Source organism: Carassius carassius, chromosome 37, assembly GCF_963082965.1.
Source record: "Carassius carassius chromosome 37, fCarCar2.1, whole genome shotgun sequence".
NCBI classification, from domain to species: Eukaryota; Metazoa; Chordata; class Actinopteri; order Cypriniformes; family Cyprinidae; genus Carassius; species Carassius carassius.
The window spans coordinates 6,337,516-6,353,946 of record NC_081791.1 but is presented as its reverse complement, the minus strand read 5'-3'; the positions used below and the strand labels follow the sequence as shown (position 1 = coordinate 6,353,946).

The window sequence follows — 16,431 nt, the reverse complement described above, 5'->3', positions numbered from 1 at the left end:
GGGCTGTGGTAAGAAAGATAACGCTCGTGGAGGCAGCCTCACGGCGTCACCTTCTTAGTGCACTTCCATGGCAAGTCCAACTTTACCGTGGCGCGATCCATAACCTCCAACAACTCTACATACGCAGGGCAGGAGGATTGAGAAGGCTCAGCCTTCAGCTTCTTCACCATCCTCAAACATCTCCTGCTCTTCCTGGGTAAAAACCCAGCAGAGCACTAACCTCAGTATCAGAAAGTGTTAAAGATATAACATCATCCTCTCGAGGCTCTCTCTCTCTTCTGCCACTGACGAGCGCGAAAGGGAAAGTCCCTCTCTAAACCACTGAGACAGATCCACCTATCATTTCCATGATCTCATTCTCCTCCATGCCTCAGTAGCGGCAGGTCCTGAACCGCGGCAAGCAGATGGCTGCCCTTTTTTTTTCTCAGAAAGAGAGACAAACGAGAGCTGAGCTTTTTCATTGAAAAAATGCTCACAATGCATGCAGATTGCCTCCTCAAAGACATTGAGTGTGTGCTCTTAACCCAAACAAATTACACAAAGATCGCGTGTCATCGGGTGTCAAATAACGCAGACACGAAATCTGCATGCATTGGTGAAATCACCAATTGCATTTTATTTTTCAATTTGACAGGTATGTCACCGTGAAAATGAAATCATTTAATTTCATTCTCAATTTTGTCACATATTTTGCGTACAGTTTTCTGTAATGAAATCGTTAATCTGGTTTTAATTTGAATTTTAATCATTTCATTTATTTATTTAAATTTGGCAGAAAATGCCTTCCATAGTAGACATCTTAAATACACAACAAGTCTTATTGTATAAACGTTTACACCCCATCAATGAAAGTCTATGGGATTTTAGGTGGTTTGATAGTCTGGTTTACAAAAATGTTAAGCCAGATCAGTTAGAAAAGATATAGTAACCCGGGTAAGACCAGTTTGGTGGTTGTAGCTTTAAAAGTCTAGGAGATACATTTTAAAATTTTGTCTCAGAAGAAGAAGAAGAAGAAGAAGAAGAAGAAGAAGAAGAAGAAGTTTAAATAGAATTTCAGTAAGTTGGCTTTATCAAAACATGATTAACTATGATTAACTATGGCATTATGCACATTGCACGAGCAGTATTTTTTTGTCTGCTTAAACCTCAACCTCGGTTGAAAAAGTGTGGATGGAATAAAGTCTATGCTTCATTTAGAGAGATACATGCTTTTACAGCAAAACTCACTGAAACCCAGCAAACGTTTGCATGCAAGGTGATTAGATTTGGTGATTAGATGTTGGACTTTTGCCTTGAACGTGACAACATGATGGCGTGGCACTTTTCATCCGGTGTACATGATATCTTAAGTAAGTGGTTTACTATCGGGTTTAGGTTTCCTGAGCAACTTCTACCAAAGTTTAATCGTTGTATAAATGAACATTGGATATTTGGCTTCATTACAGTTAATCAGATAAGAGAGACAAGATCGTTCCCAATTAAGCCTAGCATGCACTTCTGTGCCGGTAATAACATGCATCACAGTCACAGTGTTGTGACTACAGCTCGACAACATTCACCGCATTAAACTTGTGGTTGTGTACTATCATTTCTACATCTAATTAGCACAGGCCCAGTTCCAGAAGCAAATCACTAAGTGCTCTAGCCTTAATAATCTATTTTGGCATTTTTTTTTTGTACCATCTATAGCTATTATTACATGTTAATCATTGCAATTTTCGATAGTAAACCTATAGTAGCAGCATGAAATTCCATTTTAATCTATTTAAATTCTGCCTGAATAATATAGCATAGAAAGTGCAACAAGACCACTCCCTTTATATATGGAAGCATATGGATAACAAAATGTTTGAATAATATTTGCGAAATGGCAATGCAATATGTAAAATGGCAATGCATTTCTTTATTTAAATGAATTAATTCATAATATAGCGCATGTTCCGTGGCACCTGAACGTCACGCACCTGCCATAAGAACACTCACTGTGTACAGCAACCAGTTAATGTGATAGATGCCTGCAATTTTTTTTATTAAGTGATCTCACTTTTTCAAAACTCCACACTGAACAAAAAAGAGTTTCGTGAGTGTATATTAAGTGGATTCTGACTCAAAACACCTCTGATTGGCCATTATATTCAAGAAATCAACATGTATGTCTTTAATTGGCTACATTGATCAGCACTGCAAAAACACGTTGTAGAAACCTCTGATGCTCTCCAGAGTGCTAACATAGATATAGTAGCTACACACTATAGAGGGTATGCTGAATGTTTCTCTGATATGATCACTGATATTAACTATATGTCTCAGTGTTACCTTCTGGGCAGAATTATTTTTCCAGCCACCAAAGCCAACTTTGCAAATAACCTGCCTGATTTATCTCAACTGCTATGTGTACCCAAAAATACACATGAACTAGATGAAACGACTGGCAACGTAGACACTCTTTTCTCTTATACATTAGAAGTGGTTGCCCCCATCAAACTGAAAAAGTTCTGTGCCATTGTATAACAGTAATACTCACTCTCTCAAGAAAGAAAGAAATTGTATTAATATTTTGCAATTTTAGTTTTCACTCTAAAAAACATCCCAATCTTTTGAATTGTACTGTAACAACAAAAACAATAATGATAAAAGTGTGTTTGAGTGTGTGTGTGTGTGTGTGTGTGTGTGTGTGTGTGTGTGTGTGTGTGTGTGTGTGTGTGTGTGTGTGTGTGTGTGCGTGTGTGTGTGTGTGTGTGTGTGTGTGTGTGTGTGTGTGTGCTCTTGTTTTTGTGACATATCAGGACACAACTCTGTATAATGACATGGGTATGACACAGGTATTACAAGGTGAGGGTGACTTATGAGGATATAACCTATGTCCCCATTTTTCAAAATGCTTATAAATCATAAAGAATGAGTTTGTTTTTTTTTTTTTTTTTTTTGAGGAAGTAAAAATGCACAAAGTTTCCTGTGAGGGTGAGGTCCCCACTTTTCACAAAAACAAACACAAAGCCAACAAAAAACAAAGCCTGTGTGTGTGTTTGTGTGTGTGTGTGTGTGTGTGTGTGTGTGTGTGTGTGTGTGTGTGTGTGTGTGTGTGTGTGTGTGTGTGTGTGTGTGTGTGTGTGATGTTTTAATATATAATTATTTGTGTCTAAGCAGTGAAATCTGTAGTAACTATGTGAACTGAAAAAAGTTTTGGACCATTTATTAGCAAATAAAGGTCATAAAGAGAGTGAAGTCGATGGCTCTTTACTGCCCTCTACTGTCCACTCTTCTATGACTCTTACACACTGCGTTTGTTTATTGTGCCAAAAATGGCAGTAAAGAATTTAAACAAACTGCCAACTCCTTTTTTGTAAAATAATTAATTTAATTTCAAAAAGCTCACAAAATGTTGTGCCATCCATTCAAAACTAAACATCTGCTCCTTTTATGAATTACTTGGCTTGAATAAAGATAGACACACCATTGGGTTAAATTGCATGCAAACTCAATTATTGAATCAATTACTGTAATTATAAATTATCAGTGGAGTGTCTTGTATAATCAGGGGGGGCTCCTGCTAACAACTAAATAATAGGTTGAGCACATAGGAAAAAAATCTAAACAATAATAACATGAAAGCACGCCAGAGAAAGAAAAAACAGTGCTATTCAATTGCCAGCATTTCTTTCTTTTTCTTTCTTCTTCTTTCTGGCTGTTTTTCTCTCAGTTGCTTGCATTGTCAGATTGAAGCTGTGTTGCCAGATTGGAAATGTCCAAGTTCTGAAGCTCAAAATGATCTTATTTGGAAGCAACATCATACAGAGGTCAACTTTATTGAACATAGGCTATACAATAATTATTGTTCATCAACACTGCTTTGAAATGATGAGTAGTTTATTTTCTTCAAAGCTTTTCTACACACACTCTGCTAGTCACTGAAATGGACTACAACTCGCAGCGTTTCATTACAGCAGCTCCTTGCTTACTGATTGAGTGAATGAATGAATGAATGAATGAATGAATACATACATACATAACTAAATAACTAACTAAATAAATAGATTTCATTATCTGAAACATGTCTGTGGAATATGAAGAGAATATATTATTTACCCAAGAGTGATGAAATAATATGTGGGGTTATAAATCTGTATTATGAATTGTACCCGATTATACACTGTTAAAAAAAAAAAAAAAAAATCAAATAAATAAATAAATTGAGGATGTAATTAAAACAAAGATTATTAGAGTATATTTAAAAAGAAAATAAAAATTTCATTTTATTTATGCTCCAAAATTAGACATTTAATTCAGTTGCTTCCCACTTCTTTGCAATTTTTCTTAGTGAAATTTACCAGTAATTTCTCAGTAAAAATAGTTTCAAAAGTTAACCATATGTTAGTTTTTCAGCGTATCTGAAGAAAGCTATTTGTTAACACACTGTAAAAAAGAATTTGTTGAGTCAACTAAAAATATTATGTTATCTTTAAGGTCCTGCAGATTCTTCAGTTGTCCAGCATATTTGCATATTTGAACCCTTTCCAGCAGTGAGTGTATGATTTTGAGATACATCTTTTCACACTGAGGACCATTGAGGCACTCAAACACAACTATTAAAAAAGGTTGAAACACTCACTGATGCTCCAGAAGGAAACAAGATGCATTAAGAGCTGGGGGGTAAAAACATTTGGAATTTGAAGACCAGGGTAAATTGTACTTAATTTGTGTTCCGGGAAACATACAATTATCTTCTGTTGCTTACAAAGGGCAGAACTAAATGGAAAATTATATTTCAACAAAATAAGAAAAAATTGGACATCTTCATCGTGTTCAAAAGTTTTCACTGTTTGAGCCTCAGTGGTGTATTTCATGCACTTGAGGTAGTGGATGTTCACTGCATACAGACCCATTAGGAGTCCATATGCTTTGGGGACATGGGAGATGTCAGAGATGACAGGATGTCCAAATGAGAGCAATGTTGGTTATACTTTGGGAAGCACATCACATTGCTGCTCCTCAGTTACAATCAGAATGCCCTCTTCAATTTCTTTCAATTTCTTTCTCAACATCTGACTGCGGGTGTCGCTGTTAGATAGTGTTTTCTCTGCTTCCTGTTGGCCTTTTTGGAGCTGATCGTAGCTCCGTGTAGCTGTTTTTTTTTCTCTAGAATCTTTATCTTACTATCACTCTCTGTTTTTTAAAGTGATAAAATATAACTTAATTCACAACATATTTCTGATATTATCGATCAATCTTATCAGATGAAATTTGATCGTTCACTTTCATTTTATATTCATGAGTGCAGTGCACCTGCATTGCGTTAGCACTCGTTAGCTTGTCATTAGCGTTTTCATTCGAACCTATCGCTGTTTTCTTTTCTCCTCTTCTCTCTCTCGCTCCAGTTTTTCACAAGTTCATCAAACAACTGCAGTAAGAATATTTCAAGCACGGTGAGTAATAGCTTCTCCTGCTATTGTTATTTGCAACTCTTGCCACATGTACAGTTTATCTATCTCTGTCGCAGATGAGGGATTCACATGTGATAAATGCAGGAAAATAGTTAGGCTGACAGAGAAGATTTCAGAATTAGAGACATGCATCCAAACTTTAATTGGTGACAGTAAGAATGTTGGGGCTCTAGACACGGCTTTGGATGCGTCTAGCTCAGGGATTCCTGTACATTGTTCGGTTCCGGAAACAGAGCCCCTGCAGCAGGGCAACTGGGTGACAGTGAGGCAGCGTAGTCGTGGGTCAAAACACCGCTCTTCTGTTCCGATCAAAACATTAAACAGGTTCTCCCCACTCAGTGATGCACCCAGTGAGAAACCTGATGAAAGTGATCTAGTTTTTAGCGATTCTATTGTACGGAACGTGAATATAGAGACACCAGCCACCATAGTCAAATGTTTACCGGGAGCCAGAGCGCCTGACATTTTGGCAAATTTAAAAGTGCTGGCTAATGCTAAACGTAAATACAGTAAGATTGTTATTCATGCCGGCGCTAATGATGTTCGACTTCGCCAGTCGGAGATCACTAAAAATAAAATTAAAGAGGTGTGTGAACTTGCAAGCACGATGTCAGACACTGTAATATGCTCTGGTCCCCTCCCTGCTTACCGTGGTGATGAGATGCATAGCAGATTGTCATCACTCAATGGCTGGATGTCTAAGTGGTGCCCGCAGAATAACATAGGTTTCATAGACAATTGGACGAGCTTTTGGGGCAGACCTGACCTGTTGAAAAGAGATGGTCTTCATCCCTCCTGGGGTGGCGCTGCTCTCCTCTCTAGAAATATGGCAAATAGTCTTAGAGTTTATACAACCCGAATTCCGGAAAAGTTGGGACGTTTTTTTAAATTTTAATAAAATGAAAACTAAAGGAATTTCAAATTACATGAGCCAATATTTTATTCACAATAGAACATAGATAACGTAGCAAATGTTTAAACTGAGAAATTTTACACTTTTATCCACTTAATTAGCTCATTTAAAATTTAATGCCTGCTACAGGTCTCAAAAAAGTTGGCACGGGGGCAACAAATAGCTAAAAAAGCAAGCAGTTTTGAAAAGATTCAGCTGGGAGAACATCTAGTGATTAATTAAGTTAATTGATATCAGGTCTGTAACATGATTAGCTATAAAAGCTTTGTCTTAGAGAAGCAGAGTCTCTCAGAAGTAAAGATGGGCAGAGGCTCTCCAATCTGTGAAAGACTGCGTAAAGAAATTGTGGAAAACTTTAAAAACAATGTTCCTCAACATCAAATTGCAAAGGCTCTGCAAATCTCATCATCTACAGTGCATAACATCATCAAAAGATTCAGAGAAACTGGAGAAATCTCTGTGCATAAGGGACAAGGCCGGAGACCTTTATTGGATGCCCGTGGTCTTCGGGCTCTCAGACGACACCGCATCACTCATCGGCATGATTGTGTCAATGACATTACTAAATGGGCCCAGGAATACTTTCAGAAACCACTGTCGGTAAACACAATCCGCCGTGCCATCAGCAGATGCCAACTAAAGCTCTATCATGCAAAAAGGAAGCCATATGTGAACATGGTCCAGAAGCGCCGTCGTGTCCTGTGGGCCAAGGCTCATTTAAAATGGACTATTTCAAAGTGGAATAGTGTTTTATGGTCAGACGAGTCCAAATTTGACATTCTTGTTGGAAATCACGGACGCCGTGTCCTCCGGGCTAAAGAGGAGGGAGACCTTCCAGCATGTTATCAGCGTTCAGTTCAAAAGCCAGCATCTCTGATGGTATGGGGGTGCATAAGTGCATACGGTATGGGCAGCTTGCATGTTTTGGAAGGCTCTGTGAATGCTGAAAGGTATATAAAGGTTTTAGAGCAACATATGCTTCCCTCCAAACAACGTCTATTTCAGGGAAGGCCTTGTTTATTTCAGCAGGACAATGCAAAACCACATACTGCAGCTATAACAACAGCATGGCTTCGTCGTAGAAGAGTCCGGGTGCTAACCTGGCCTGCCTGCAGTCCAGATCTTTCACCTATAGAGAACATTTGGCGCATCATTAAACGAAAAAAAATACGTCAAAGACGACCACGAACTCTTCAGCGGCTGGAAATCTATATAAGGCAAGAATGGGACCAAATTCCAACAGCAAAACTCCAGCAACTCATAGCCTCAATGCCCAGACGTCTTCAAACTGTTTTGAAAAGAAAAGGAGATGCTACACCATGGTAAACATGCCCCGTCCCAACTGTTTTGAGACCTGTAGCAGAAATCAGAATTGAAATGAGCTCATTTTGTGCATAAAATTGTAAACTTTCTCAGTTTAAACATTTGCTATGTTATCTATGTTCTACTGTGAATAAAATATTGGCTCATGTGATTTGAAAGTCTTTTAGTTTTCATTTTATTAAAATTTAAAAAACGTCCCAACTTTTCCGGAATTTGGGTTGTACTTGACTAACTGGGGCCCAGGTCAGGAAGCAGGCAGACTGGCTAAACCGACCGTATGCTAGCTGCCTCACGTCACAGAGGTCAGTTAATTCTCAGCACATAGAGACTCTTTCACCTAGATATCACACTATAGAGACTGTGTCTGTTCCCCGAACTAGAAAGTACAAAAAACGTCCAAATCAAGTTAAGAGTAACAATTTAATTGAGGTTCAACAAACAAAAAACAGATGCAATACGGATAAATGATAAAGCTTGGCTTATTGAATATCATATCCCTTTCTACGAAAACACTTTTTGTAAATAATATGATCACTGATCATAATCTAGATGTGCTCTGTTTGACAGAAACCTGGCTAAAACCTGATGATTACATTATTTTAAATGAGTCCATCCCCAAGATTACTGTTATAAACATGAGCCGCGTCTAAAAGGCAAAGGGGGAGGTGTTGCTTCAATTTATAACAAAGTTTTCAGGATTTCTCAGAGGGCAGGCTTCAAGTATAACTCGTTTAAAGTAATTGTGCTTCATATAACATTATCAAGTGAAACAAATGTTAATGATAAATCCCCTGTGATGTTTGTACAGTAGTATACAGGCCACCAGGGCACCATACAGACTTTATTAAAGAGTTTGGTGATTTTATATCTGAGTTAGTTCTGGCTGCAGATAAAGTTTTAATAGTTGGTGATTTTAATATCCATGTTGATAATGAAAAAGATGCATTGGGATCAGCATTTTTAGACATGAACTCTATTGGGGTTAGACAACACATTTTAGGACCTACTCATTGTCGAAATCATACTCTAGATTTAATACTGTCACATGGAATTGATGTTGATAGTGTTGAAATTATGCAGCCAAGTGATGATATCTCAGATCATTATTTGGTTTTGTGCAAACTTTATATAGCCAAAATTGTAAATTCTACTTCTTGTTACAAGTATGGTAGAACCATCACTTCTACCACAAAAGACTGCTTTTTAAGTTATCTTCCTGATGTATCCGAATTCCTTAGCATATTCAAAACCTCAGAACAACTTGATGATGTAACAGAAACTATGGACTCTCTCTTTTCTAGCATTTTAAATACAGTTGCTCCTTTACGCTTAAGGAAGGTTAAGGAAACCAGTATGACACCATGGTATAATGAGCATACTCGCACCCTAAAGAGAGCAGCCCGAAAAATGGAGCGCAGCTGGAAGAAAACAAAACTAGAGGTATTTCGTATTAATTGGCGAGAAAGTAACTTATCCCACAGAAAAGCATTAAAAACTGCTAGATCCGATTACTTTTCTTCTCTTTTTGAAGAAAACAAACATAACCCCAGGTTTTTATTCAATACAGTGGCTAAATTAACGAAAAATAAAGCCTCAACAAGTGTTGACATTTCCCAACATCACAGCAGTAATGACTTTATGAACTACTTTACTTCTAATATCGATACTATTAGAGATAAAATTTTAACTATTCAGCCGTCAACTACAGTATCACACTTTAGACCCCCTGAGGAACAGTTCCACTCATTCTTTACTATAGGAGAGGAAGAATTGTATAAACTTCTTAAATCATCTAAACCAACAACATGTATGTTAGACCCTATACCATCTAAGTTCCTAAAAGAGGTGCTTCCAGAAGTCATATATCCTCTTCTGACTATTATTAATTCCTCATTGTCATTAGGATATGTCCCCAAAACCTTCAAACTGGCTGTTATTAAGCCTCTCATCAAAAAAAACACAGCTTGACCCCAAAGAACTAGTTAATTATAGACCAATCTCGAATCTCCCTTTTCTGTCCATGATACTAGAAAAGTTGGTATCCTCACAATTATATTCCTTCTTAGAGAAAAATGGTATTTTGGATCTTATTGGATCCTAGTGCTGTGTTTGACACAATTGACCACAGCATTCTTTTGCATAGACTTGAACACTTTGTTGTCATTAATGGAAGTGCATTAGCATGGTTTAAATCGTACTTATATGATTGCCATCAATTTGTAGCAGTGAATGAAAAGGTATCATATCGATCACAAGTATGGAGTACCTCAAGGCTCAGTACTAGGGCCCCTACTCTTGACGCTCTATATGTTACCCTTGGGAGATATCATCAGGAAACATGGTGTTAGCTTTCACTGTTATGCTGATGATACTCAGCTCTATATTTCTTCGCGGCCCAGTGAAACACACCAATTTGAAGAACTAATGGAATGCATAGTCGGTATAAAAAACTTGATGACGAGTAATTTCTTACTGCTAAATTCTGAAAAAACAGAGGTGTTAATTATAGGACCTAAAAACTCTGCATGTAATAACCTAGAACACTAAGACTTGATGGCTGCTCTGTCAATTCTTTGTCATCAGTTAGGAACCTAGGTGTGCTATTTGATGGGAATCTTTCCTTAGAAAGCCACGTTTATAGCATTTGTAAAACTGCATTTTTCCATCTCAAAAATATATCTAAATTATGGCCTATGCTCTCAATGTCAAATGCAGAATTGTTAATCCATGCATTTATGCTGACAACTAAGGAAAATCGCAAATTCAGTATCTCAGAAAATTTGAATATTGTGAAAAGGTTCAATATTGAAGACAGCTGGTGCCACACTCTAATCAGCTAATTAACTAAAAACACCTGCAAAGGCCTAGTTCTGTAGGCTACACAATCATGGGGAAGACTGCTGACTTAACAGTTGTCTTAAAGACGACCACTGACACCTTGCACAAGGAGGGAAAGACACAAAAGGTCATTGCAAAAGAGGCTGGCTGTTCACAGAGCTTTGTGTCCAAGCACATTATTAGAGAGGCAAAGGGGAGGAAAAGATGTGGTAGAAAAAAACAAGTGTACAAGCAATAGGGATAACCACACCCTGAAGAGGATTGTGAAATAAAACCCAAATGTGGGGGAGATTCACAAAGAGTGGACTCCAGCTGGAGTCAGTGCTTTAAGAACCACTACGCACAGACGTCTGCAAGACATGGGTTCCAGCTGTCGCATTCCTTGTGTCAAGCCGCTCTTGAACAACAGACAGCGTCAGAAGCGTCTCGCCTCGGCTAAAGACAAAAAGGTCTGGACTGCTGCTGAGTGGTCCAAAGTTATGTTCTCTGTTGAAAGTAAATTTTGCATTTCCTTTGGAAATCAGGGTCCCAAAGTCTGGAGGAAGAGAGGAGAGGCACATAATCCACGTTGCTTGAGGTCCCGTGTAACGTTTCTGCAGTCAGTGATGGTTTGGGGTGCCATGTCATCTGCTGGTGTTGGTCCACTGTGTTTTCCAACTTTATGGAGATGCAGATTACATTTTCCAACAGGAATTGGCACCTGCACACAGTGCCAAAGGTTCCAGTACCTGGTTTAAGGACCATGGTATCCCTGTTCTTAATTGGCCAGCAAACTCGACTGACCTTAACCCCATAGAAGATCTGTGTGGTATTGGGAAGAGGAATATGCGATATGCCAGACCCAACAATGCAGAAGAGCTGAAGGTCACTACCAGAGCAACCTGGGCTCTCATAACACTTGAGCAGTGCCTCAGACTGATCGACTCCATCCCACACCGCATTGCTGTAGTAATTCAGGCAAAAGGAGCCCCAACTAAGTATTGAGTACTATACATGCTCATACTTTTCATGTTCATACTTTTCAGTAGGCCAAGATTTCTAAAAATCCTTTCTTTGTATTGGATCTTAGGTAATATTCTAGTTTTCTGAGATATTGATTTTGGGATTTTCCTTAGTTGTCAGTTATAATCATCAAAATTAAAAGGAGAACTTGTATAATATACAAGTTTCACTTTTTGAATGGAATTAGTGAAATAAATCAACTTTTTGATGATATTCTAATTATATGACCAGCACCTGACCTGTATAGTATAATGTTACAGCCCAGGGGCGTAGATTACGCGGGGGACTGCCCCCCCACATTTAGCAACCTTTGATAAAACGGAAATTCGTCCCCCGCCCTTTTTCGGTCAAGTGTGTTCGTATAGAGGTTTTCTAGAGCTGGTGTGAATAAATTAAAATTTAAACTCCTAGAGACAGGATAGTATGCGCATGACCTAAGGTTATATTGGACCTAGAAGGCGAGACGAACACCACGGAGCGCTAAACTCTCCTGCAATGTGTGTTTAATATGGAAAGCCAAGTGGATAAAACGTGTGCTTTTCAACGCCGTATTAATTTTAAAATGCCGTTTTCATAACGCCGTCAGGCGTTAAATAAGCGCCATTATGCGATAAGTTAACGCCAGACGCCACCACGCGTTAAAATAATGCCACACGCCGACAGACGTTAAGTTAACGCGACACGCCACTTAAGATGCAGATTTATTTACTCATCTACATGGACACACCTCTCATGGCTACAAGGACTCTACGGCAAGTCAGAGCATCCAGTTTGCAAGAGCGCGAAGATGGCAAGGATAGCCCTTACAATTATACATATAGCTTTTGTCTCATAAAGTTATCACCCCAGGCACGAAACTTTTTTAGTCTGTAAATATATGACAATTCAGATGCAGCTTCTGAAACAAAAGTAGAGCATATGTAATTCTAAATTAAATATAAATTTTCTTTTATATATATATATATATTTATAAACATAAACTGAAATGATAATCATAGCTGAATTAAGCAGAACTGCGGAGCTGACCCCCCCTAAAAATAGACTTATGGGAGTCCCCCCTGACGTTTTGTATTAGCATCTACAACAAAGAAAAATCTGAAAATAATAATAATGCAGTTAGGATAGTAAATAAGATTAAACAGACGGAGTATGAGGATTGAATGAAGGCAGTAAATATTTATTGGTCAGACCTCAGATAGTGAAAGCAGACTGCAGTATTGTCATTCATCATAACAAACAAGTGTAGAGAGGGCTCCCTCGGAAGAAATCCTGCAGGCGCCCCTGAACACATGGGCTTAAATTTCAGGAACACTTAATTTTCTCTATTTCTTAAAAACAAATACAAAACAAAGTCACAGCTGATCGCGGTGCATCTCCAAACAAACCCACAGCTGTTTCTGAACAACGTTTTTGAATGAATCTGCATTTTTTTACAAATCTAGCGAGTCAATGATTTTCCCATCACCAACTCATAAAGAGAGTCATTTGCTTTGTTCTTAAATGAATGAACAAATCGATTAAATGATTCATTGATAAGGCAGTGACATGCTGCCACCTACCTGTCTGTTTCAGTTTTATTTGAAAGTATAAAAGAGTCAGTTAAATCGTTTAATATTTCCATTTTCAAAACTTTATATTTTAAACATCAATTTCATTACATCGTTCTTATGAAATACATTAACGCCACCTCTAAGTCTTCTCAAAAAGTCTGTATAATCCTTAATGCAACAGCAGAGTTCTGTGCCTTGCAAAGCTGAAATGTTTATGCTGATTTCATTTGACTGGTAACTTATTATTCTGGATTGTATTTTACTAATAAAAATGAGATGAAAAATGGGATCAAAAAGGTAAAAAAAAAAAAATCTAATATTGCCCTATTAATTTATTTATGTTCCTAAACAACAAAAAAAATCAAAAAAGAAATGTAAGCATAGAGGCCTTGATGCAAACATTTGTGATGAACATTTATGCAAAGTGTATTATGTACAAATCATGCAATACTGTATTGCACTAAATAAGAAAGGTTTTGAGGGCAAAGCTAATCAGGCCAATGAGAGACAATTAATAATCAATCTAATTTTTTATTAAATCATTCTTTCATTTCACTAATCAATCTTTTTTTTTTTTTTTTTTTTTTTTTTACTTAAACACAAAGGGGTCATTAATGATGCTTACATTATAGCATGTGCAAATTCACAAGTATATATAATTTGGCCAAAATTACAGGTACCTATATTAATATTCAAGAATGAATAAATGTACTGTTATTATAGATTACAAAAGTATTTATAATTAAATACATCCAAAAGGTCAGGACTTGCCATACATTTTCTTATTCATTTAACCGTTGTAATAATTTCCAAATTTTGACTAATTTGTGTCATTCGATAACTATATTCCCTATATCTATATTTGTAATTGCTTTATTGTAAAATAAATCAGGTAGTAGTAGTAGTAGCCCTTTATTGTCACTAGTCACAAGTACCAGCGAAATCAACCTGTCCATACATACATACATACAATATGACAACGTATCTACTTTTGAGTATGATTTCAGTTTATCATATGTTATGTTTTTAAAAAGGAAGAAAAAGTACCCTCAGAAGATATTTTAGAGCCTAATTGTGTTAAATGTGAAAAAGCAAACAAAATGTAGCTTTAAATATTAATATTTAATTTAGAATTACACATGCTATACTTTTGTTACAGAAGCTGCATCTGAATCATTGGGTTGAGTAAATGTAAATAAACAGAATTTCTATTTTTGGGAAACTATCGCCAACTATTTATTAAATTGAAATGATAGCCTACTCAAAATATAATATAATAATAAAATAATATTACTTTCTTATTAATTTAACTGTTGAATAAAATCATTTCCAAATTTGCACTCATTCGTGCCTGGGGTGATAACTTTATGAGACAAAAGCTATATGTATATATATATGTGTATTGCCATCTTCGCGCTCTTGCAAACTGGATGCTGTGACTTGCTGTAGAGTCCTTGTAGCCATGAGAGGTGTCTCCATGTAGATGAGTAAATAAATCTGCATCTTAAGTGGCGTGTCGCGTTAACCTAACGTCTGTCGGTGTGTGGCGTTATTTTAACACGTGGTGGCGTTAACTTATCGCGTAACAGCGCTTATTTAACGCCTGGCGGCGTTATGAAAACGGCGTTTTAAAATACGGCGTTGAAAAGCACGCTTTTTATGGACCACTTGGCTTTCCATAGTTTAATTCATACTCGAAGCCGGAGGGCGCTCTCGCGCAGAAAATCATACCAGGAAACTCCTTATATGGGCAACAGCGTCCAACTATCGCTGTATGAAAACAGTTGTTTTCACAGAAAAACCTTTTTATACAGTCTATGAGAAAAACAGACACGATTGCAACAGTATGTGTTTTTTTTTTTTCAAATCATCTCCAGCAGGTGATAAATAAAGTATATGAAAAATGCTATTACAGTATAAAAACTATTCTGCCTTATGTGATAAAAAAAAAGTGTTTGTAGTATAGAAACAAATCATTATTATTTGTTATTGTCCAGCTGTTATAGATTTCTAAGCCAGTTAAAAGCTAGAAATTAGAGAAAAATTAAAGTTGCCTATAGTATTGTTACAGGTTGAGGTAGTGCTAAACGTAAAACAAAAGGAAGGACGAGGATCTGGAACAAATAAGGAGTTTACTGAAGACGACGGAGAATACAGGCAATATACAAGATTACATTTAGCATTAACATACAGATATAGCTTTGACACATTAACAACGCTAAACATCGACATCAACAATCACGGACAAGGGAGAACTAAACAGACCAGGTATTTAAACACACAGGTGATGAGGGAACTGGGGACAGGTGAGGATCAATCAATTAACTAAAACAAGAAAAGGAAGAGGACCAAATAAGGAAACCAAAAGTTCATAAACGTGACAAGTATCCTACCAGTCAGAAGTTTTTGAACAGTAAGCTTGTTAATGTTTTATTAAGAAGTATCTTCTGTTCACCAAGCCTGCATTTATTTGATAAAGTACAGCAAAACTGTAAAATTTTGAAATATTTTTACTAGCCTATTTAAAATAACTTTTCTATTTTAATATATTTCAAAATGTAATTTATTGAGATTTCAAAGCTGATTTTTTTTTTGCATCATTACTCCTGTCACACAAATTCTGATATTCTGCTAAAAAACAAAAAAAAACTTATTATGATAATGTTAAAAAAAAGCTGAGTAGAATATTTTTAAGGTTTCTTTGATGAATAGAAAGTTCAGAAGATTTGTCTGAAATATAAATATTTTGTAAAATGATGCCTTTATCATCACTTTTGTTCAATTTAAAGAATCCTTGCTAAATAAAAGTATTCATTTCTATAATTTACCCCCCCCCCCCCGAAAAAAAAAATTATGCTGACTTTAAGCTTTTGAATGGAATAGTGTATAATGTTGCGAAAGCTTTTTATTTCACATAAATGCTAATCTTTGGATCCTTCTATTCATCAAAGAATGCTGAAATAAATGTGCTCATCTGTTTTAAATATTGATAATCAGCAAATCAGCATATGAGAATGATTTCTGAAGGATGTTACACTGAAGAGAGTTATGATGCTGAAAATTCAGCTTTAAATCACAGGAATAAATTACATTTTTTTTATTTTAATAGTAAAAATATTTCAAATAAATGCAGGCTTGGTGAGCAGAAGAGACTACTTTAAAAACATAAACAAATAGTACTGTTCAAAAACTGTTGACTGGTAGGCTATATAGATAGAAACGTTATATTGTAATGTTATATATATATATATACATAATGTATGTATGTGTGTGTAATTTCTGTCCCCCTCAGTTCTGAAAAGATGGCTACGTCCCTGTTACAGCCCCCTCTTTGTCTAGGGGTGACAAGGGGAGTAACATATGC

The 16,431-nt window shown here is 36.7% G+C and overlaps 1 long non-coding RNA gene across 1 annotated transcript in view; it reads left to right on the top strand.

Annotated features, from left to right (window-relative positions):
- Positions 1 to 16,431, top strand: part of LOC132117662 (uncharacterized) — a 150,746-nt gene that overhangs the window by 1,010 nt on the left and 133,305 nt on the right. The gene's annotated exons all lie outside the window — the stretch shown is intronic.